The following is a 6,651-nucleotide window of genomic DNA, read 5'->3' as shown; positions in this document are numbered from 1 at the left end:
TATAAAATTTAGCTCTTGGTTATTTTTCTTCACAGACTACTCATTGGTTTCTCATTGCATTTAAAATTAAGCAAAACTTCTAGGGCCGGCCAAATAGCACAGCTATTAAAGCACCTGCAGGGGCTGGAGGTTTGATCCACTGGCCTGAAATTTTGGTCCTGCCCCCGGGGCACCCTGAGATGAAGATTGAGTTTGGGTTTGGTGGCGCACGCCTGTAATCCCAGCACTTGGGAGGCTGTAAGTGGGAGAATCACTATGAGTCCTATCTAGTAGTGAGACCCTGAACACCCTGTTGACCCTTCCCTGAAATACAGAAAAAATAAATAAATAAAACTTCTCTCATCTTATTGGCTAGTTATCTGAGAATGTTACATCCTAAAGCCACAATCCCATCATGCTCCAGCCAAGGTCCTAAGTACCATGTATTTCCTGCTCCCAGATTGTTATGCCTGGGCAGCTCTTCCTCTGAATAGGTTTGTAGCTCACTCTTGCCCATTATACAGATCTGTGTGGAGAGGACAAGAAAATCACTCGCTGCTATAATACTTTATTTTATGATCTTCATAAGGTATCTGTATACACAATCATTTTACTCGTTGGTTTATCATTACCTCCATTCCATAGTAGAAGGAAGTTCCAAAGAAAATCACCTGTTTCCCTCCAGAATCTCTAGTACACAGATCTGTGGCTGATCTATATCAAATCACTTATTAGATATTTATTGAAGCATTGCATGCATCTGAGGGAAGTGTAGAGGTGTTTAGACTTGCTAATTCACTGAATGTGATCCGCAGTGGCAGCGCAGCTTGAAAGGCTCTTCTTGGCCTTTTCATTGAGGTCCTTGCAGTAGAAAGTAGAAGTGAATTTTGGCAAGAAGAAAAAGAGTGAATAATAGAAATAGAAAGATGAAGACTGTAACACATTTCCAAGAAAACTGTACAAAAAGCTTCTACTCAGAAGCAAAGAGATCAGCACTGTTTCATCATGCAATGTGTTCAGTCTAAAACATGGCCATTGCACTGAAAACTAAAGGAATTGCTGTGTTTTTAGAGAAAAGAATTTCTTTGTCATCTTTCTAGTTAAGCTGAAGGCTGGGCAAACTTCCAGTATCCCAAATAATGGTCAATTAATTAATCCCTGCATGTGGGGACTCTGAGATTCCTGAATGTATGGGGTAGTGTTAGACAGCCTTACTTCTGCCTGAAGCACAAATACCTTTCAAGCCTTCTCCCTGATTTGGCAGAGGAGGATTCTTGTTCTTGCTCAGGATGGGTAGATATTTCATCTGAATTTTTCATGCCCAGCATGTTTTGCTCCAAACGTTTTTCTTGCCTTTTTGAAAGGCCATGTTTATTTAAAGGAAAATTTAATCTGTCTGTGCCTGATGCTTTTCCATTTAGTTCAGCCAAATGTTTTTTTTATCCTAAGAATTGTGTGCTGATCAAGCGATGTTGTTGCCTGTCAGAAGTGAAAGTCACATTTCCTCTGTGAAAATCTCCTGACCCCACGGAAAAGCATGAATTCAGCTTGAGATGTCCCAGCATAGGGAGGACGTCCCCAGTATAAGCATAAGAGAAGCAGAACAGCTTTGCGAGACTTTCACTTTTGAGACCAGAACTGAAAATAAGTTTGTGCTGGGGCAACTTTGGCAGCAGACCTCCCCAGCCTGCTCTTCCTTCAGTGGTGAGTGTGTCCTTTCTGTGTGCCTTCACCTTTCTTTCTGGTTGAGTACCACTGACCCACAGCATTCTTGGGAAGTTGTGAATCGTAGTGAAAACAAAGGAGAGAAAATATTATTGGAGTGTCTGGATCTACTCACAAATCATTAAAAGAATCATGGACTGAGGACGGTGGGATTTCCTGGGTCTTCTTTGAAGTAGAAACTAAGAAAGTGGGTATGAATGAGGTCTTTTGATTCATATTCGGCTATATTTTGCATCTTTACCCTTTACTAAGAATCATTTTAGAGAAAGAATAGCAAGCCCCTTTGTGGCCTCCCCCAAACATCAGCAGAGCTTGGAAGATGTTTGTATTTTGCTCTTTCTTGTCACTCGGGAGCAGCATGCTGCTGGTGGCTGGAGCAAGGGAGATGTACGCTAGGCTCACTGCTTCTTCATCCAGTAGATTCTACCTGAGATAAATTCAGATGAGTGTCACGGGAAGAAACCTTTTGTTACGCAGTGCACCTGTGCTGGCTGAGTGATAGTGCACTGCTTATGCAGCACCATCGCCTGCTCTGAAATTGTTCTTCTCACACCCCGTATCTATATGAACTCACAGCATTATGCCCTATGTCTTGAGCTCTTTCCTCCCTTCTTTTTACCTCCTCCATTGAAGAATGTCTGCATTAATTGGTCTGAAATATTGGAGGAATATGAGATACATTACCACCTTAACATTTGATAATTTTAATTAACATCAGTATGAGTGTTTCATATTTCTTTATGTTTTGTATACCTATTTGCCATGTAAGTGCAAATGGATTAAAACTCTCTTGTGAGAGCTTCACACTTTATCTAGACTCTTACATGCTTCATTGGGTGGAAAAGGAAGGCCTGAGCTTTGGCCAGTGTTGGGAATGAGAACTGTAGGTAATGCCTGGGTTTCAGTACACCTGTAGCACACACATGAACATTATCCATGCTAGCATCAGACAGAAAGATGAACATTTCATGGAACAGCACAGCCATTCCCTTAGAGACGCATATCCCGATTTGCAGGGCCAGGCTCTATTCACTATTTGACACTTGTATGAGAATGTTTATTCTTTTCACACTCCTCAGTTATCTGACTCCTTACTATTAGCTATATAATTGTCAATTATATAATGGCCCCTCTGACTGTTCTACCCATGTCCTTAGAAGCAAAGCCTAACCTCCTTCTGCTCCCATATGTCCATAAAACTGTTAGTCATTTTCCATTTTTACGCTGTATCATGACATATAAACTTCACTGAGAACTAAGGAAATATTACAACCTTCACTCAGGAGACACTTCTTTAATTCTGGCATTGCTATAAAGTGTTTCACTCCAAATACGAGCATAACCAAGTTTGTATGACCTAGGTTTCAGCAGAGGAACAGAATCAACCAACAATATATGCATAATTATGCAAGGGCATTATTAAGTAGGCTTACAGGATGAGAAGTGGGAGAGTTCACAACAGACACCTGCATGGTCGAGAATCACAGGATCCCACAGCCACTCAGCCCAAGAACATGGAAACTGCACAACAAGAGGAGCCAAGCACACAGTACCAGGAGAAGGCTAAAGGACTAGAAACTCCCTGGAGACTTATGTCCATCAGGTCACCAGCCAAGGATACTTTCTCTCAATCCTGGATTTTTTGAAAATGGACACACTTCCTTCTTTTCTCTCTTTTTTTTTTCTCTCTGGCCTCTGTTAGTTGGTGTCACTGACAACTGGGGTAAATCTTTCCTTCCCTTGAATTTGCAGGCCTACTTGTCAGTAATTTAGTGTTGTATCCACTGTGCTTTACTAATCTTCTAGGCATGTCTTACCCCCAAATATTACAAGTTTTATCGAGCACTTAAATCCTACCACATAACATAGTGGCTGGAACACAGCAGGTGTACTATAAAATCCAGTTTACTGAATGAATGAAGAAATCTGGTGCTTTCCATTCATAAGTCAAAAAACTGGAGAATTTTCTCTGTAATCAATTAGTGACCTTGAATAAGTTACTCAACTTATTTAAATCCCCACAATATATTAATGAAGATAGACTATACTTCTGGTTCTACTGTTGCTGTTAATGGTACTGCTGATTATAAAATGATACTGTACTCTTTAGAATTGTTTTCTGCTATAGTTTGGGCCTAGTTGTCTTTCTAAAGCCTCATACAGTCATGGAGGCAGGATTCTAGAGTTTGTAATTAATTCTAGATCCAGTGCTAAGAGTGCTACACCCACCCTGGGGAAGATTGACTGAATACAATATAAGGAAGGGAGAGAGACTTGCTAGATGCCACAGACACTGCTCCTTCTGTTGCTCTTTGCTGTTTTTTGCTTCCATGAACTGCTACTCTGTGCTGCCATGTGCCACTCTGCCTTGGAGCCAGCTGAGTATAGACTGAAACCTCCACTAACTGTGAGCTAAATAAACCTTTCCTTCCTTAACTTTGGGTGTTATGTATTTTGTCCCAGCAAGGAAAAAAAAGTAACTGAGACATTATCAAACACTAAAGGACTCTGAAAATATTTTGCCTGAGGCTCTGATAATTTGTCCTGCACTGTTCAGCTTCAATTTGGAGATGAAGTGTGAAATACTCAGAGCCTGAATCTCTTGACATAGAGCATGCCTTGTCTCCAGTACTCTTTGCCATTTGACTCCTAAACTAGCAAACAAATAACAGTTAATGTGACATTGTCTACATCTCGGATTCCAGTCCTATTGCCTTAGGAATAAAACTAGAAATGGCATCAGAGTTGTATCTCAAAGATTAAATAAGGCAATAGACATAAAAGGTATTCACAAACTAACTGTTGGACTTAAAAGAAACAATAAATGACAAATTTTATAATGAGTTGTCATCATTTACCTCCATATTTCATTTATCTTCTTCTTTGCCACTATTTTATCTTTCCATTCAGTGATAGAAATTGGCTGTATCTACGTCTATTGATTGGTAGATACACTCCTCACTTTCTGCAAAAGCAGAGGAGTAAAGGGTCTCAGTACTGTAGCTCTGGTGATATTTCGCATGAAAATCATGCCTACATTATCCTCTGGGCTAATTTATCTTACCTTGTCTTATTTTTAATGTAAGACTCATTGAAACATAAGTGTTTCCCCCTGCTCCAGGAAATGGTTGCCTGTAAATTTAAAATTTTTCCTAGAATCTACCAGGTATCAACATTTTAATATTTTATATACTTCAACCATACCTTCAGGACAAGATATTTGTTTACACAGCAAATGAGCTACTGGGAATTCCTTTCAGGAGTTTTCAATCTTTGAATAATTCTAATGATGGTTGAGTTTCTGGGAATATCTTTTTGAGGCTTTGTATTATTCATGGAAGAAACCAGGCCTCCCAATTTATTGAATACCATGACATATTCCAAGTAAACTCACAATAAGTAATCATGAAATGTTGTTGAAAAAATTAAGATATAATATGATGTTTTGCAATCAAGCCAGATCGTTTCACTATTTATACTTATCAATATCTTAATATTAGAAAGGAAGATACCTCTCAGATGAAATAACAGTAGGAAAAACAATATTTTTGGATTGTTATGTCGTTTGAATAATAAACATATTTATGGCTTGTATTCTGCAGGTTGGAACCACGGGGGAAATGGAAAGCCTTTCCTCCTTCCCTCATTTCCATTACGTCCTCACAACTCTGCATTTTGCACTTCCTCAACAACAGGTCTGTATCTGTTTCTGTGCTCTTTGCAGTACACAATTCAGTGACATTTGCAATTCTGGCATTAAAAAGTTTTAAAAAACACATCAATAATTAGTCAACCAATCAATCAATAGTAATATAAGAGGTTGTTTAATTTTCTTAAGGCTGAAAAAATGTAGAAGTCAATGAAGAGAAAAACAATTAGGGATATGGAAAGAAACTGAAAAATCTCCTGAAGGGTGTAGAAGACACTGTGCTCTGACTCAGAGGTTCTAGCGTGTCATAAATCCAGAAAAATTATCATAACTTTAATCATCAGTGATGACTTTTTATTTGATAATTTTTTAAATTACCTGTCTTTTCTGCAGCTCTGAAAATTGCTTTTGCTAGCTTTAACCTGTCCTTTCTGTCTTCCCAGCATCCTCACAGGAAGGTCTTAGAAAAATTCAGTGATGCCCTCACTATTGTTTAGACTAAATCCCTTGCCAGTGAAGTCAGGAATCTCCTTCCATACAAAGATGGATTTGGCACAAAAACATGCATAAGAAAACAAATATTGCCTTTTTCTGAAAGTATGGCATCAGGTCTACCTCGGAAGCATTGAAGGAGTTGAGAAACAGATTTATTTAGCTCCTGGCAGCCTGGAGACACAGAAAGGCAATACCACAGCGAGGAAGGTGGGAGAGCAGCCTAGACTCCAAGATCGTGCCTCCGAGCCCAAACAATTGCACCCAGAAGACCACTCTACTAACCCCTTAGACAACACACTAGGCCATGAAGTTAACAATAAAGCTTAATTGTCACACCTCTTGTCAGTTTGACATCCTAATAACTCTCCTGAAACCACAGATAATCTCCATATAACATAATAATGCATTAATAATTCCACCTAAAATAACACAACTGTCTTGCATACAGCTTAAACCAAAATAACACAACCAAAAACACTCAACATTTCCAGTATTTTGAAAAAGGCCAAGTCAAAATCTGTTCTGCGACTCAAGGCACACTCTTAGCTATTAATATTCTTAGCTTTAAAACAAAATATTGTATAATTTGAAGGGAAGATTACACAGGATAAGCTTTCTTAATCCAAAAGGTAGAAAATGATGTACAGAAAGGAATTGGAATGGAGTGCGACTTCACCCTACAAGGGTGAACGTGAGTCATTTGTAGGAAAAGAGACAGACACTGAAGCCAAAATGTTCAGTGAAATAATTCAGACACACACTTTTAAATGTAGCATAGTTTCATTTATAGAAACTTAATAATA

This window comes from Octodon degus, unplaced genomic scaffold (assembly GCF_000260255.1).
Source record: "Octodon degus isolate 3935 unplaced genomic scaffold, OctDeg1.0 scaffold00003, whole genome shotgun sequence".
Classification (NCBI taxonomy): Eukaryota; Metazoa; Chordata; class Mammalia; order Rodentia; family Octodontidae; genus Octodon; species Octodon degus.
This window is presented reverse-complemented; position numbering follows the sequence as displayed.